The 18,700-nt window shown below is 37.0% G+C and overlaps 1 protein-coding gene and 1 long non-coding RNA gene across 6 annotated transcripts in view; one reads left to right on the plus strand and one right to left on the minus strand.

Moving 5' to 3' along the window:
- LOC136845709 (uncharacterized) overlaps window positions 1-18,700 on the plus strand; it is a 257,178-nt gene that overhangs the window by 168,848 nt on the left and 69,630 nt on the right. The gene's annotated exons all lie outside the window — the stretch shown is intronic.
- Window positions 1-18,700, minus strand: part of LOC136845708 (uncharacterized) — a 191,271-nt gene that overhangs the window by 128,630 nt on the left and 43,941 nt on the right. The window contains exon 1 of one of the 5 annotated variants that reach the window (XM_067115879.1): window positions 10,080-10,763. The exons of 3 other annotated variants lie outside the window; for them this stretch is intronic. The gene's annotated coding sequence lies outside the window, so the exon portion shown is untranslated. Of the gene's footprint in view, window positions 1-10,079; window positions 10,764-18,700 lie in introns of those variants that run through there. One more of the 5 variants, XM_067115876.1, reaches the window with a different exon arrangement.

Below are 18,700 nucleotides of genomic sequence, written 5' to 3' on the forward strand. Positions count from 1 at the left end.
ACACACCCACGTACTGCTACCCCAGGAGCTTACATAACTTACCCAGCTCCAGACCGCGATGCCTACCTACGGAGCAAATCTGTACCAACGTAGACTACCAAACTGATGCCTACTTACTGTGCTACCTGCAACTGAATGCTCGCATCATGGTCTTTTTCTTTTTTAATAGTTCTCATAAACACGCATCATGGATGTAGTGTGAATACTATAAGAAGATCTTGTGTGAATGAAGATTTTGTGTGAATGAAAAGAAATTCCATTTCTTTTCCTTCATTCTCTTTCAATTAGGTATTTGTGACCGTACTGAAATTTCCATCGGTGAATTTTAAAAAATAAAATATTTGCAATAAACTCATTCGCTCATCTATCTGGCATCTCGTGCCTCACTGGGATCCATTACCGCACATACAGTATATTACTGGCAATTTTGTACAAATGTCAAATCGTGTAGCTTTGGGATGTGATTGCTAGGCACCATACCTCAACAGATTCTGAGAATAACAGTTTGCGTGACCAGTATCCAATATTCTGAAGGTTTAACTTCGTTTCTCAAAATACAAAATTCATCAACTAACGTTGTAAACAGCTTCACGAAGGAAGAGGAAAGAAGGGTAGAGGATTATTGCAATTTGATTCGGATACTCATTCTTCACAACACCTCTATCTGTATTCAAATGCAAAGCCTGCAAAGCCTCGTTTGAAAATATACCTCAAAAAGGACAAGTACAAAATCTGTCGCATGTCAATCACACATCCACGTGTGTGTGTGTGTGTGTGTGTGTGTGAGAGAGAGAGAGAGAGAGAGAGAGAGAGAGAGAGAGAGAGAGAGAGAGAGAGATCAAAAATACAGAATTAAAAACTACTCTTGTGAAACAACTCTTCAAAATTTCGGGAAGAGTACCTTCAGCCTTCAAGAGCAGCCCATAAGTTCCCTTCAGAGTGCAACAGGTGAGTAGTTCAATTTCTCTCCCCGGCGAATTATTAGCCTTTTAAAGGCAGCGGTGGATGCGTGGGTGATGCACGGATGATTATGTAGGTTGAAGTGAGGCTGCCGCCTTTTAAGGCGTTCACTGCCAAAGCTAAGGCTCTAGTCTGTTGGGGGTCCTCTTCTGGGTACGTACACACAATAGGGTAACGCCCCACACGGTACTCGCACGCTGCATTCTCCGCTTATACCAGCATGTCATGGGCAAACTTGTGTGTGTGTGTGTGTGTGTGTGTGTGTGCGTGTGCATGTGTGTGTGTACGGAGTACTTGTGTTTGCATCTCTGCGTATTCAGGTTGTGGGTTATGTGCTAGTGATGCTTAGTTTATACCAGTATGTAACAGTTGTATTTGTGTGTGTGTGTGTGTGTGTGCAAGCAAGTGTTCAGGGCACAAGTGCGGGAGTATCTGTGTACAGGTGTGCATTTTTCAAGCTACGTCTCTCGTCGTCACTAAATTTCCCATCATTGGATTATATTGTGTGACAATGGAAGAGAACTTTCTAAACAGAATTACGAGTAATGGGCACTGATTTTTATTCAGTCTTGGTTCCCTAATTCCTCTCCTTAGCAGATGGACGATGATTATTGCATTTTCGTGTAATATTTTAATCAGATTTGTTACTATCAGTAATGAACATACAAATACGTGGAGCAAGCCACAGGCCATAACAGTGTGCAATAAGCTCCTGCCCACGAAGAAAACGTCAAGAGGTCAAAGAAGACGATAGTTTAGTCTGGCCAGCGCTAGTTTAGGTGACCACCAAGAAATTAAAGAATATGTCACCAAAAGACCTTATATACAAACATACGTAACATATATATATATATGTGTGTGTGTTTGTATGTTATATATACAGTATATATATATATATATATATATATATATATATATGTATATGTAATATACACACACATACACACACACACACACACACACACACACACACACACACACACACACACACACTCACTCTCCTCTCAGAGGGGAACATCTAGAATGCGTTAACCTTCCGGTTCTCAGGAAGTCATTTTTGGATGAGATTACTAACCCAGTGACCTTACCCTTGTTGCGGTCGGTGACAGTCGATTAACACCCAGTTTAATATATCACTGCTTATGCCAACAAACACCTCACCCCGCCTTTTTTTTAAGGGAGGAGGTCTAAGTCGTTCTTTCCTTTATGATGTTTCCAAGTGATACAGCCCCATAGTTAGACAGCGTTATATGCGCCACATCAACGATTCAAAATGTGATTTACCTTCTGGGATAATTGGGATAGGGACACTCTCGTAGAGAGAGAGAGAGAGAGAGAGAGAGAGAGAGAGAGAGAGAGAGAGAGAGAATCTTATGACTAAGTATAGTAAACCACACGGGAACAACGACTACAAGTGTAGAGAAGGGCCTCGAGACTCCACAGCCTCACAATGCCCCGTTCCAGGAATCACCACGACTGGAATGTTGTTCAGTGCCCCAAAGATTGCTGTGACATGTACAACTAATATCATAACACCCTCAAAGATATACACACCCATGTTTTCATATTCCCGCTTGGTTGCCTGGTGTCCTTGACTGTGGGGCTTTTGCTGGCTGAATGGCCCAGTCGCGGATTTTAAAGGTGGTGTTTCCTCTTTGAAAGCCGGGATGATGATGGCACTTCAGCAACGTTGAGAGTTTCGGACTTTATTTTTTCTCTTCTCAATAGTTTGAGTGTGATCACAGCCGTCGATGAACATGTATGGCCGACTTTTAACTTACATCAACCAACAGATAATGTTCTGACACAATTTTGACACTTGATTACCTTCAGTTACACACTTACGAGCGTTCTTTCTTTCTCTCTACAAAGTCTATAGTGGTGTTTTCCCCATTATTCTGGATTCATTAAAATCAGTAATTAAGAACCACTGTAGTTCTAAAATGATACGAAAAAAAAGATCTTGTTATTACTATTATCTTTCTCTCTCTTATCTCTTAATTTCTTACGGCAACAGCTAAATTATTCAGATAATCACTGATTTGACATTGCAAGCTGGCATCACAACGGCCTTAGTCATCCATGTCGAGTATGGTACTCGTAATGCGTTCGCTTCTGGATTATGTATTTTAATCGTGGACCACACAATTTGGTTTACTGGCCTTTATTTTTATTTTTTTTTTTTTTTGTTTCTCTGACCTTTCCGTAATATTCTGATTTACTGTGAACTTTTTTTAAAGAAGTTCATGGGTGTTTTGGCTTGTTCTATATAAATATATGTATATTTTGAATAATAATAATAATAATAATAATAATAATAATAATAATGTATCTCTTGGTCATGATTCTCGCTTCAGGAGAGCGGGTCAGGGCTCGAGAACAAAACGACTTCTGCTCAACGATCAGCTATATAGATCATTAAACCAAGCAGTCATGAAGAACGACCTGATACTATATTTAGTAAGGAATTTGGCATTCAGAAAAACGAGGTATATATCTGGTTAGGATACATGATAAAAAGTAGATTTTTGTGACCGGGAAAAAAAGTGCGCTCTCATTTGTATGGGCGTAAAGAATGTATCGCTACAGTATACCATTCAGTTGCCAACACCCAAGTAAATGTCAGTAATGACGATGACGACAGCGACTAAGTTCATTATTAATGACAACTTTTCCCATTAGGTACTATACTGTAATACTAATTCTCCGAAATTTCTAAGTTTTCCAAAAGGACACCCCCTTCTAGCTCTTCCTGTGTGTGTGTGTGTGTGTCTTCTTTATAAAAAGCAAAGGAATAAGAAAGACTTTCAAACTACCGGCGCACCTACACTACACGATTATGGTATAAGGGAACGGTGGGGAATGTGATCGAGGAACACTGCTAGAAGGCTGTTGGAGATGCCCGTAGCACTTGGCCAAGATACAAATCGGAATGAACTGCCCAAATGGGCATTCACAAAGGAGAGGTCTCGGGTATGGGGTGCTCCAACTGGATCCAAGGTATGGAAGTAAATATCGAGAAGGACGCAAGGCACCGGGGGACAGGTGGGGGAGAGTACTGAGGTCCAATTTAGGTGTAACTAGTCCCGCCCTGGACATCACCATAAGGGAATCATTGTGTGGAGGAGGAAGAGGGAGAGGAGGGGAAGGATGTCACTTCAGGGTAGTTTTGTCACTTATACAAATCACCTTGACCTCACGCCTTCCAAATCACAGTACGCACCTGACAACACCGGTACCTCCTTTCCGGTATACAAATGGTACTTAAATCAGGGATATGTAGTCTGATCTTACATATCATAGGCTTTTGCAGTCATGATGACCAGCTGCCATTGGCACCACCTCGCTGAAGTTTGTCGTAAGTTTTAGTAACGCTTGGTATCCTACAAAGCACAGGGGTCGCCATCTCGCCCCACCCTTCTCTTTTAACGGGGTTCGCGATCGCCAGGAGTGTACAAATTCTCATAACCACTGACAAAACATGCGAATCGAACTAGGGTTTATAAAACGGGTTCGGCGTTGTTAGAGTAATTAAAACTGGCAACAAAATAATATATACAGCACTAATGATATATATTTATGATAAATAAGTACAAAGAGGTTCTTATATATAGACAGATATATAGACAGATATATATATATATATATATATATATATATATATATATATATATATATATATATATGTATGTATGTATATTTATGATTAATAAGTACAAAGAGGTTCTTATATATAGACAGATATATATATATATATATATATATATATATATATATATATATATATATATATATATATATATATATATATATATTATATATATACTGTATATATATATATATAAATATATATTATATATACACTGTATATATATATATATATATATATATATATATACTGTATATATATATATATAAATATATATTATATATACACTGTATATATATATATATATATATATATATATATATATATATATATATATATATACTTTTACATAGCTACACAGAAAATCTCTGTCCCGAGCGAATAATTTTCTCATCATGCGAAAGTATTTTTCGTTCTTCGCAAATAATAAAACTAATGTAGGGAAATCTCGCCCTTACAGGTGTACACAATTCAAAATTATTATAACAGAACTTATGTAGATAATCATATATTGCAGGTGTACACAAGTCAAAACGATTATAACAGAATTTATGCAGATAATCATAACATTTTGCGAGCGGAAAAAAGTTCAAAAATAAAACAAGGTAATTACATAAGCATCTATCATGGTAAAATACTGTGAGTGAAGGGCGGCCTGGAATTAGCTAGGGTGGCTCTTGAATAAATTAATCAGAACAGATACATTACCTTGCAGTACATCAGAAATAACAACACCCAAACCTAGCAATTTCATACATCCTGTGATAATCCTTATAAGTACGGTAGTGGGATACCTTTTCTAACTGAAATTAATGCAACTAACCAAGAAAATGCAGCTGGAGAGGGAGAGTAAGAGGAAGAGGAAGTGGAGAGAAAGAGAGATTTAATGTCGCAAAGTGACGTCATTTACCGACGATAATATACTTGGAGAGAGAGAGAGAGGTTTCGACTCATCTCAGTTTTCAGCCAGCAGCCTTTTCGTAGCCAAAATTACGTTAATTCTGGATCTTGAAGCCAGGTTGGGTGAGGTGTTTTCGTTAGATCTTTAATGAATGAATGAACTGATGAAACTGAGGCGATCAAGTCAAGCGCTGAGGCACTTTCAGCCATTCAACGCTTAAGGTTACCAAATGCTCATAACCAGCCTATATAACCCGAAGGAAACAAGAAATTAGCTAAACTGACTCCAGAGGAAGCGATTGACCTGCCCCTTGACGAATGGAAGGTTGTAAGTTGAGACAACTGATGCAAGGACATAAAACTTAATAAAGACGAAAAAAACTCACGCTCCCAAGCAGAGGCGATTCCTTCGAGGCCGTTGTTCGCTGTATGCTCTTGGCTCCTCGGGCCTCATTGTAATCTATAGACGCACACAGTCTCTTTCTAACAAGTGAATGATTGACGAAGAAGACGACATGAGTTAAGTATATACTCGAAAGTGTTCTAACTCAGTCAAATGTACTTGCCAAGAACTTTTTCAAAAGCCTTGAGGGAATCTGTTTACACACGTGTTCGCGTATATTGTGAGCCGCAAAAAAATGTGAAATGTGATTTACAAGTCCTGAGGAAACGTAAATGAGCTGAAATGAATAGCGTCCATTTACAAAGTTTTGAAAGTTGTTTCGCCCACCATTAGGAAACGAAGTTTGACTTTTTTATTATATCATTTTGTTGTAATATGTTCATCTGCTATAATTCCGCTCTCCTATCATCGATTTTCTTTAGACAGAAAGCTCATATTATTTTTCATATGGGGAAACGACGTTACGGTTTGGATTCTCAAATGATTCGTGCTAAAACTTTAAATTTTCAATCATTCACTTGAGGCATCTAATACATTAACACACTCATTTTGCATTTATTTTACTATGTTTGCTATATGTACTCCTATTTACCACCACGTTTTATTGAACATTCATATTACCCTTTTCTACTACATCAGCAAAATTTTAAAGATTTGATCTTTACTATTCGACAGATTTCTCTTCTAGAGTTTAAAAAGGAAAAACTTCCATAACTTTTCTTCAGTCGAAGGCCTTCGTAAACATTGGCGCAACTTAGCTGAATTTCAAGTATCCTAATTCCTTTTCAAAATTCAGAGAAACAACTTACATCAGGTGCGTGCGATTGGTCTTTGGAGATTTCTTACATCAACGACAGTAACACTTGCACTGTACCCAGGTCCGTGGTTCCTGGTTATACCCCTCGTCGTTTCATCAGTTAAATCAATTAAACAACGTTGGGTCTGGTCAGAACTTGTATGAATAAACACCAGGAAAAGAAATGCCGTTAGCACGTACGCCCTTGGAACATGAATGGGTAAGGCTGTGAAGCTAGCAGTCTTACCCAGCAAATACATGAAGTGGGAAAAAGATGTATGTGTATGTAAGTATGTCTTTCCCCGTGTTTTATCTTCCAAAAAGTTCCAATTATTTGCAGCCCCCCGTCTCATAGTTCTCATTCATGAAGGTCTGAGTCTTCCAGCTATTCAGGTGCCCAAAGGAGCCCAGTTGGCTGGCTCTATCAAGGGGTTTCGCGGAGGGCATATCCAAGCCATCTCTATGTCCCTTTCATTATTATGTCACCTGCATGTGGAACTTCCGTAGTTTCCCTTATGGTATCATACCTAACTCTAGCCTTTATCTCGTAAGCGGGGTTGGTGCCAGTAGGCGTTACCATACCGGTTTTCAGTATTTCATTTTTATTTTTTTAGGGATACGGTTGGTGAACCAACGCCATATCCTAATAGATGTTCAAGGGCATGGAGTGCCGACAGCACCATCGCTTTTTGGTTGAGCGCCCATTCAGTTACTAACCAGACCCAAATTTGCTGAACTTTACTGATCCAACGCGAACGTCTTACGTGTGTGTGTGTGTGTGTGTGTGTGTGTGTGTGTATGTATGTATGTATATATATGTGTGTAGATGTATACGTATATGTATAGTATATGCATGCATATATATATATACATATACATAATTAATACGCCTTTCTCCTATTGGGGATATTGGCCTTTTGGTTTTTAAGTAGCCCTTATGGAAAGATGAAGCTGACCTTCAAACTTGCCCCAAGGATGCTCAAGGGGTTTAGGTGCCAATGACGTCTGGCCTTTCTTGGTGGTCACCCGTGCATCCAAGTAACCAGCTGCATAGCTAACGAGAGAGAGAGAGAGAGAGACTACATCTTGAAAGAAAGCTGAAAGAAAATAGGAACTTCGTGCAGTAATGTGCATCCAACGGCAGTTTGACAACGATAAACACGTTATCATTTCTAGTTTCATAATATCTCTTTTCATTTATTCTTACTTTAACTGATACTTACTTTTCCGAAATCGCCTCGAAATCGTCTCCGAATTATTATTTTTTTTTTAATTCGACAAGGTGACTCGATATATTCCAGTATTTGCAAATCATGGGCATTAAACATATCTCATTCACTGACGCTTTTGCACGACACCCCGCACTATAAGAGAGTATGTATGTATGTATGTATGTATGTATGTATGTATGTATGTATGTATGTATGTATATATGTATGTATATATATATATAATATATATATATATATATATATATATATATATATATATATATATATATATATAATATATATATATATATATATATATATATATATATATATATATATATATATGTTGTGGGAGAAGACAAATAAGCAATAGCCTTCACCATGTAGATATCTTGTGGGAGAGGAGACAAATATGCAATAACCTTCACAACATAGATATCTTGTGGGAGAGGAGACAAATAGGCAATAACCTTCACCATACAAGCATGTTGTGGGAGAGGAGACAAATACGCAATAACCTTCACCATACAGATATGTTGTGGGAGAGGAGACAAACAGGCAATAGCCTTCACCACATAGAATGTATAGGGCGAGAATGTGAAAGTGCAAACAAGAGAAGAGGGCTGGGAAGGGAAAAGAGAAATGTGGGGAACAGAATCATCATTAAAATTATTATGCGATGAAGGTCTTCAATAAACATGAGGAAAACTGTACGTAAGCAATAAACCCAAAGAACTTACTACTAGGAATGACGAGGAGACAGTTGCTGTAGCACCATAAAAGTTATCAAGCTCTTAGATAAACCAAAGTTTACTTGGATAGAGCAAAGTCATAAACAGAAAGTCGGTTGACAGAATAGTGAAGAAAAATGAACAGCGGATACTAGCAGATAATACAGCTGGTGTTAGTGAAAGCGAGCTTCAGAGACTACTGAAAGAGTCTGGGAGCACTAATAGAAGAATTCTGCACTGGAAAGTTGTCAGAAGAATACTTATGAGAGCAAAGATACGATGTTACGATGAATTTGAATATCGATGAATAAACGCTGACAGTTGTGGAAACAAAGATAGTTACAAACATCATAGTACTACAGAAGAGGAAAATCTGAATGGGATAACGAAGCAATAAAGTCTAGACCAGAAGAAAGAACAATGAATGAAGGGATGATTAAACTGAGTGTTCTTCAAGGGTATGAATGTTGGTGGAACGTGCATGTTAATTTGAAAACGGACGGAAAAGAGCTACCTACAAATTGAAAAAATGTCAAAAAAATACAATCGCATGCTCAGGTATGGCCCGATATACTGCAGTGGTTTGGTCATGCAGGAAGATAATGTAATATATGAGGATATGACCATACAATTGGTGTTTTGCACAGAGAAAGGAAAGGCGAAACAAGAAAATCCTTGATTGGCAGGAGGCAAGTTAATGAGAGGGCACCAAGAGTACTTCTGAATTTAAGACAGGCGATGGATGCAGTAAATATACAGTATGGGGTTCAATTTGCTAATGTAAGGCTTCTGTATGGGTCCATGAGGCAACAAAGGATTTAAAGAGCTGTTGCGAGTTCTTGATGTACATGGACTGCATCTTTGTATCCACGGTTAAGAGTATGGTTGTCTGCCGAGAGATTTTTCCTTCCTCTCTCTCTCTCTCTCTCTCTCTCTCTCTCTCTCTCTCTCTCTCTCTCTCTCTCTCTCTCTCTCTCTTGCTTTGGTACTTCGTATAAGAGACGCAAAATTGGTTGGCTGCTACCAACAACGCATTTTTTCCCCTCTGAGTTCTTTTCTTCACATCTACAGTATGAGTGCATGACTGTCAGTTATTTTTTTTTATAGTCATCTTTAAAAAATAATTGTAAACTATTAACGTGGATATGAGAACCCATTCTCTGGAAATGGGCAGCTTTTGTTGTTATACAAAGAATAATGATTAAAGACAGACTGAACTGGTTTTAACACATTCCTTGCTAAATTTGACTATGCACTCAGAATGAAAGGAATATTATAAAAATATTTGTCCTTTTATATATAAAAAACAATTTACGGCTCATATTCTAATCTTACAAAATATCGGTTAAAAATAAGGCACGGTTACCTATGACTGTCCGAGTACATATTTGAAAAAATTCGACAACTCTCATTAAACGGCTGTACTTACAAAAAAGAGAGTCGGTCTTTCCCGTGCAGAGGATCAAGATTTCAGGCGTGACATCAAAACTTGTATCGCGTTTCAGAGCCTGCCACGTTAGACAAGGTTCTCGCCTTCCATTTTTTCTTCGAATCAAATCAGCATAGGAGAATCAAATGCAACCTGTCCATGACCTTGAATGACGTTAGTTTATTTAAAAAAGCACATTTGCGTCAAATCGAAAACCAAAGCAAATTTCACAGAAAATGAAGGACCACTGACACACAAGACTGTCGTGAAATAGTCGACTGCGAAACCATGATTAATCAAGCATAGAGTAATTATCACTCACGCACACTCACGGGACACACACAAACACCGGCACTTCAACTGGACGGAATGGTCTCCAGACCCTGGGGGACCCCTACGGATGTAGGGAGAGGGGGTAGGGGCGGGTAGGGGTAGAGGAACAGGAGGAGGAGGATGAGGAGAGGAAGGAGGTGAGAGGAAGCAGCATAAGACAAACAATATAAGAAAAGTTGTTTCCAGGCAAAGGTTTCCCCCCCGTGCCTCGAGACCATGCCGGCGCGGGCCAAACTCTCACACTGGTGCTCTCGCCAGAGCCACACACCAACAACACCGCCGCGGAGAACACAGCCCGCTGCTGCTGCTGCCGCTGCCGCTGCTGCCTACCTGCAGCACCTACGGAGGGACACTCCAATGCTCTACAGACAGGCAAACACGGCGCGTCTTTTGAGCTTCACTAAATTTGAAGCGACAGAGTAATAAATGAAAATAATGATTAGATGTTGAACATGACTGCTTGTACGCTTGGATTGTGTGCGTTCATGCAATAAATAAATAAATAAACAAATAAATATATCCATAGAGAGAGAGAGAGAGAGAGAGAGAGAGAGAGAGAAACGGGGATGGAGGTTCAATTAAGACGTGGGAAACAGTCTTGTGACCAAGGGCATTAGATATGGGTGGCCATGGGTAATGAAGAAGGACCTCTCATTACCGAAATAATGATTAAGGTTCATTCGAGCGTGATTAAGAAGAGGTCGTAGAACGATAGACATCTGGAGAGGCAGGAAACAGATAAGACTCAAACCTCAGCTCGGAACGTGAAGAAGCTGTGGAGGTGAAGTGCAGTAAATGAGAGGAAGTAAAGTTTAATGATGATGATACTCCCTCACAACTCTCCCTCCCCCCCGCCCCCATCTCTCTTTCTCTCTCTCTCTCTCTCTCTCTCTCTCTCTCTCTCTCTCTCTCTCACACAAAAACATCTACTCACGCATAGCGCCTTCTTTCCCTTGCTGTTGTGAAAGGTTATATTATTAAATAAATTACAACCGATACCTTCGACTTCAGTTCTCAAAACATCTTAAATCGCTTGAGGCCAAATTAGAAATCTTTTCCTTAACGAGAATTTTTTATAGTGTGTTTTTCTATGTAATTTTGAGTGACATTATTATATTTCATATAAGAATTCCTTTTTGTCATCTTGTCCTGAGTTGCCCATTTTAATAAATAATGGAAAAAGATTTTCAAATGATCATTGAGGGTTAAGTGTGATTTGAGTTACAAAATTATTGAAGATATTATGTAAGTTCGTATGTATGGATGCAAATATGTTTTTACATTCACTGCCAAAAAATTAAAAGATAGACAAACGACTGCGTTAGACAATACTCGAGGCTTTGCAAGTTTCAGACATTTTAATTAACTGTGCTACAAATGACCTTGGAAAATCTACATTCTAAAGGAAGTCGAATCACTGGAGAAGAAAACTTCACTCAGAACGTCAGCACAAAGACCAAAACGCACACACATACATATGTGTGTATTTTGTATGCATGTATGTATGTACATATATATATATATGTGTGTGTGTATGTGTGTTTGTGTGTGTGTGTGTGCTTAAATATCCCAAATACTTGGCACTCTGTTGTTCCTTTTCAACATTTCCTGTGGCTAATCACGCATACATATATACATACAAATACACACACATATTATATATACATGTATGTATATATAAAACCACAGGGAAAGATGAAATACTAGGTGTAGGTTCTGTGTGTGCGCGCGTGTGTGTGTGTGTGTGTGTGTGTGTGTGTGTGTGTGTGTGTGGATTCTAATTGTTTTTTATATCTCTACCTTTATTCTCTTTATCAGCTTAGTATTTTTGTCCAATCGTATAAATCTAATTTCTGATATTTCTGCATTTCACCGTTCTTTCTGTTGGCAATTCACTTTTGCGGATCACAGTGTAGGTTTATTTCTGCATTCGGTTACCCTCAGGTTTACTTTATTAATTCTGTTATTCTTTTTATATTTCCCTCCCAATCACTGTTGGTACCGCGATGATGATGATGATGATGATGATGATGACGGTGTCGACAGTGATGAAAGGAGCGTGGGTTTGTTGATGAGGAAGGTACGACCCCCTCAGACCACCAAGCCTGTACGATGCAGGTGGAGGAGTAAAGTTCAACCCCAACAATACCTTTCTACACCACACTGCAGTTACGTAGCAAGTTTCTGTTTCCTCTCAGTGCTTGTAGCAGATGCCTGAATTGGCATCCGGGATTCCAAACAATGGACCTGCAGTTATTCTCTCTCCCTCTGTCTCCGATGAAAGCTAGGAAGACGTCGTTTCTTCCGCCGAGTGGATCGTAAGAGATAATGGAAAATGTTGTCGACGGTGATGGTGTCAGAGGGGCCGCGCAATTAATCAAGAAGAGGAAGAAATGCCGACACGCCTTATCATTACCACCGTTGTTGCTGTTGATGTTGTTCATGTGGTTGTTTTTCTTGTTGTTTGTGGATGTGGCCTGCTCTCGGTGCAAGTAGGAGGCCGCTTTTCGATTTTACTTTTTTCCTAAGTTTTGCTCAGGTGTGATTTTCGCTAAAGAAAACTGCTTTTTAGTTTCCTGTAAAAGAAAACTATCGAGATGGCCTTGTCTGTCCGTCCGCACTTTTTCTGTCCGCCCTCAGATCTTAAAAACTACTGAGGCTAGAGGGCTGCAAATTGGTACGTTGGTCATCCACCCTCCAGTTATCAAACATACCAAATTTCAGCCCTCTCGCCTCAGTAGTCATTTAATTCAAGTTTAAAGATGGCCATGATCGTGCGTCTGGCAACGCTATAGGACAGCCCGCCACCGGGCCGTGGTTGAAAGTTTCATGGGCCGCGGCTCATACAGCATTATACGCTGTACAGAAAACTCGATTAAGCCGAAGAAACTTCGGCGCATTTTGTACTTGTTGTTACTTGCTATGGCTTTATCTCATTTTGAATAGATACTTAGGGCAGTAAAAAACATTCTCCGCCTTACCAGATAGACGGGTTATCCCTGACCCACCTTCAAAAGAACTGGAGTGAAAATAATATGAGCGGCATTCGTGATATTAATTTCCAGTTGGTTTTCTGCCCCGAAAACCGGTGTGATGAATGGAAAGCCCAATTAAACCATGAAAATTGCTCGTGTTTTCCTCTGCAAAAGCTTGGAGTTTTTACTATATTAGTAAAGAGAGTTACTTCTCATTGCTTTATATATATATATATATATATATATATATATATATATATATATATATATATATATATATATATATATATTCTTTCTTTCGTTAACTTACCTTTACTTCTCTTTTTTTCGCGAACGGAAATTCTTCTCTAGAGAAGCTTCCTTTGGAGGTTAGTGGCCTTTTGTTTGTTCCATTTGATTTTTTATTAGCTACCTGATAAAAATAATAATAAAATGGGCCACACACACTTTGATGGGTAGCGCTCTCGCCTATCAAGCGAGAGGACCCAGATTAGGCTCACGGGAGAGGATGGACAAATGGAGAGACATTGCAAAAACACCCTCGGGGCTTCCTCTGACCAAAGCTAGTGAAATAGGCATCTGGTACTTGGATGACTGCAGTGGTCGCAAGAAGGAACAAAAAGAATCGGATTAGTAACGTCATTCTAAAAGACTAGCTTTCTCTCTCATCGACCTCTCTAGGGTGAAGTGGGTGGGGAGAAAGAAATAAAAAATAAATAATAATAATAATAATTTAATAATAATAATATTTTCTCAAAAACAAAGTTGGTGGTACTTGTAAAAAGCAATAAGATTCTTTTACGTACAGGTGCAAGGATCGTGCCACTGTAAATTAATAGCACATAGCCTATGTGTAAACAAAGATCTCTAGCGTGTGTCTATAAAAAAAATGCTCACACACACAAGTCCTCATAGTCGCTGATTTAAATAAAATCAGTAAAGCTACGCACATACGTATAAACGTACACAAATACACATACATATACAAATGTGTGTTGAGTGAAATCTCTATTTGAAAGATAAACCTTTAACCTTTAAGCAAAGATGAAGTGGAGGCTTGATCTAAGTGTACCTGGCTTACAGAAGTTTTATTTTGCACCTCAGTCAAGGTATAAGGTATTAAGGTTATAGTTCTTCCTTAGAGGCAATAACCGTTACGATAAAAGGTAACCATATAATCATTGCTAAAATTAAATCTTAAGAAAGAAGTAACACTATGATTTGGCCCAAAGAAACCATTAAACCTTCCTATTAGAGAAGGAAAAATTTATGCAAGAATGAAGCTGGAAGTAAACTTCAAAGCTTGGCAGTACAAAGGAATATGCATTATATTCACGAAGAACAGGTGTCTCCACATTGGATGCAAAGAGGAAGTTCATGTTAAAGCATACTGCTAAATATATAAAGAGAGAGAGAGAGAGAGAGTATTCTTTGATGAAGAAACGTCACAATGGACCATTTTGTGTCATGTTTCCATTCGGGGAAGGAAAAAACCTGATCTAGCAATGTCTCCTCCTCTTCATGGCTGTTCTCTTTTTGTATTTTCCAATTGCTTAACAATCCATTTCGCTATTTTCTATTCATTGATATAATTTTATCATTTTTGTTCTCTCAATCTTTTAATTGTTTGTACTTGTATTACAATTTTCTAACGATCCCCTTTTCAGCACACACACAGCACACACACACAAATATATATGTATGTATGTATGTATGTATGTATGTATGTATGTATGTATGTATGTATGTATGTAATGACACAAAATCACAGGCATCATCGCTTAATCTTTCCATGTGTTGTTCTGTCATGCTCTCAGTTCTTACTTAGGTTATTTTATCGTGCCAGTTCTGCTCAGGAGTAGCGTGTTTGTAAACCTGCCACTTTTACTTAATGGTCGCAGCAGACCTCTGTATTCAATTACAAGTCGGAAAGGCAACTAACGTGATTTATAGATTAAAGCGGAGAGTCCCGGTAAAAAACTTTCAGCCTGGTGCAGTGGTAGCGGCCTTTCCTCAGCATTAGTCTCAACTAAAAGTGGAATTACTGATACGGAGTACGAAACCTGGCATCTTAGTAATAATAATAATAATAATAATAATAATAATAATAAAAATAATAATAACATCTGGCACAAAGGTTTCACGTGGATATGGTAGCTGGGGTAAGTACTGAAAAACACATGTGATATCCGTAGCATTTTGTTTAACGTTGTGCTACACATGCTTGTAGCATTTTCTAAACTGTATAGAGTTATAAAGATGGAGATTTACAATTAAATGATCTATATAAGTAAAAACATTGTAAAATTAGCAATCAAATTTTTAAAAATACTTAAACCATATTTAGAAAATACAATAAATAAGATATAAGAAATTAATTACAAGATTTATACAGAGAATAAATTATACATGGATTAAAATATTAAATTACGTAGAGGGGAAGGCACTGCTACCTATACCTAAGTCTGAACGTTCCAACTTCATAGAAATAAATTCTTGAACTCTTATTAGAAGAAACCGTCAACATGGTCTTAAAATAATAGTTAGTTTTTACTTTGCAAATATTTTCAAAGTGGTTCCTTCTTGAGGAGCTTGTTATTACCATTAACCCTTGTGTGCCTCTGCTGATTGCTCTTGTTGGTCTTCTCTCTACGAAAGATTGATTAAGCTAAAACCAATATGGCCCTCCTGGAAGCAGACACCGGAAAAGGTAAAGAGTGGACGTGCATACGTCATCAGACAGTGTAGCCTTGCTTCTAACAAAGATTTCATTTTATAGCTAGTGCACAAGAACACGTAGACACCATTAGTGGCAGGACAGTTCTGAAATCCTAGTGAGTCTCTTTATTTAATAACCGGTTGATTTTGTTCGATGTAAAAGGGAACCTGAAATATATCAAATCTTTCGCAAGGCCTCGTGTCCTTCTTTAGGGTTATATTTGTTATCCGGAAACCGTATACAGAGTTCATAAAAAAGTTTTCCCACTCTTCTTTAAAAACATTTTTAAAAACATTCTAGAAATTCTATTTTATTATGAAAATTACGGATCTTAGGTGTTGGAAAGAAAGTTTGTAGAGCAATGGTGGTTATTTCATGTCTTTACAAGAAAGTACAGTACTAGAGAAATGGATGCCAAGACCAGTCAAGTGAGTGTTGATCATTTCGTTCATTTTACAGGTCAGAAAGTTGTCACTTATTGTTGAACTCTTTACCTAGTGTAAGCCTAACACTGTCATGCTGCCTGTTCGTGTATTCGTGAAAGGAACTAATGTGATTTTCGTGTTCAAAGACAATAAAAGTTTTGTCTTCATGGCTGTTATAGATTATTGGTTTAAAATTTAAACAGCAATTTCTACCCTTCTATTTCTATGTTCCACCATGAAAATGTTTGCAAATGTTATTGATTTAAGATTTCACATAACCAGTCCTTGTGTTTGATTATACAACTTTCCACTGAAAGTAAAATATTTAATTTTTAGTTATCCAGTATTTAAGTAATTCTGAAGGGTCATTTTTGGCATAACCCTGGAGTTGTTAGCTGTAGATATCATTAACAATGATTTCAACAGATATTTTACTATACTATGACTATACCAAAACTTGTCATGACAGCAGTGCGTGGCATATTCAAACTTTGGACGGCATAAAAAGCTTAAAATAAAATCCTTTAAAAAAATAAAACAAGGCTAAACTATCTGACGATATATGCACGTCCACTGTTTACCTTTTCCAATATCCTTTCTGCCAGCAAGGCTATTTTGGCGATAACCTAACCAACCTTTCTTTGAGTGTGGACCAGGATGGAACAGTCATTTTTTTTTATCTTTTATTTAAAAATTATATCAAGTACATTTTACAAACAAATACATATGTTATATATGTAATTTATGTGCAAAAAATTTACAAAATAAAACATGAAAATAAATCATGCACATCAAAACAATTCCTATCTATTTTTCATAAACTTTAAAATACACAGGTGAGGTACTTATCCGTAAAATATAAATTAATTTTTTCTTTAGGGAGAATTTTCATCAAATACCTATCATAACTAAATTTACTTTTTATATGCTGATATATTTCATTTACATCAAAATTTAACTGTCTTCCAATCCAAATTGAATATAAGTACCCTGTCGTTAACATAACATACGTGTTATATATTTTTTCATTCTTACTTGAGAAATTTAACATTAAGATCTTAAGCATATTCACACCCTCTATATTACATATATCACTCAACATTTTCTGGAAAAATCTTGCTGTTGGTTTTATAAACTTGCAAAAATAGAGATGGAACAGTCATTAGTAGAACACGGATACAATTAACAAGACCAACTAATTATAATCAAGTAAAATGTAACTCATAAATTTCTAAAATCGTCTCGACGGTTTCTTCTCATTTAAATCTATTTCTATTAAGATGGAGAAAGGCAGGCAGGCAGCACACACACACACACACACACACACACACACATATATATATATATATATATATATATATATATATATATATATATATATATATATATATATGTGTGTGTGTGTGTGTGTGTGTGTAATGTAATATATACTGTATATATATACATATATATGTATATATATACATATATATGTGTATATATATATATATATACATATATATATAACTGTAAAGAAAAAACACGTTATGAAGAGGGAGATTTCCACTTAAAAGGATACACATAATAACATTAGAAACACAATGTAGATGAAAATTCCACTGTTCGAAAACGCGAAAACCTTATTTCTGTATGTATGTTAGTATGTGTGTGTGTGTGTGTATATATATATATATATATATATATATATATATATATATATATATATAAATGAAAATTCCAACATTCAAAATGTATCTAGAAATTATTATTTACAGGGTATAAAAAGTTAATAACAATGCAGTATTACAGGGTATAAATATATATATATAACAATGCAGTATATATATATATATATATATATATATATATATATATATATGTGTGTGTGTGTGTGTATGTATCGTAAATACTGCATTGTTATTACTTTTCTGTACCCTGTAATAATAATTTATAAATAGGGTTTTAGCATTTGGAATGTTGGAATTTTCATTTACATTGTTTTACCAATGTACTTATGTGTATCCTTTAGCTGTGTATTTCCATGTTTTTACTGTTTTAAAAATACTACAGCAAATGTATAGATATGGTATGAATTTAAGTACTCATCCCTATTTTGATTTCCACAATAATATTAATCATTACTATTATCGTTATGATTAAACATACTTTAAACCAGCAGCCATTTTCATT

Source organism: Macrobrachium rosenbergii, chromosome 14 (genome assembly GCF_040412425.1).
Source record: "Macrobrachium rosenbergii isolate ZJJX-2024 chromosome 14, ASM4041242v1, whole genome shotgun sequence".
Taxonomy (NCBI): domain Eukaryota; kingdom Metazoa; phylum Arthropoda; class Malacostraca; order Decapoda; family Palaemonidae; genus Macrobrachium; species Macrobrachium rosenbergii.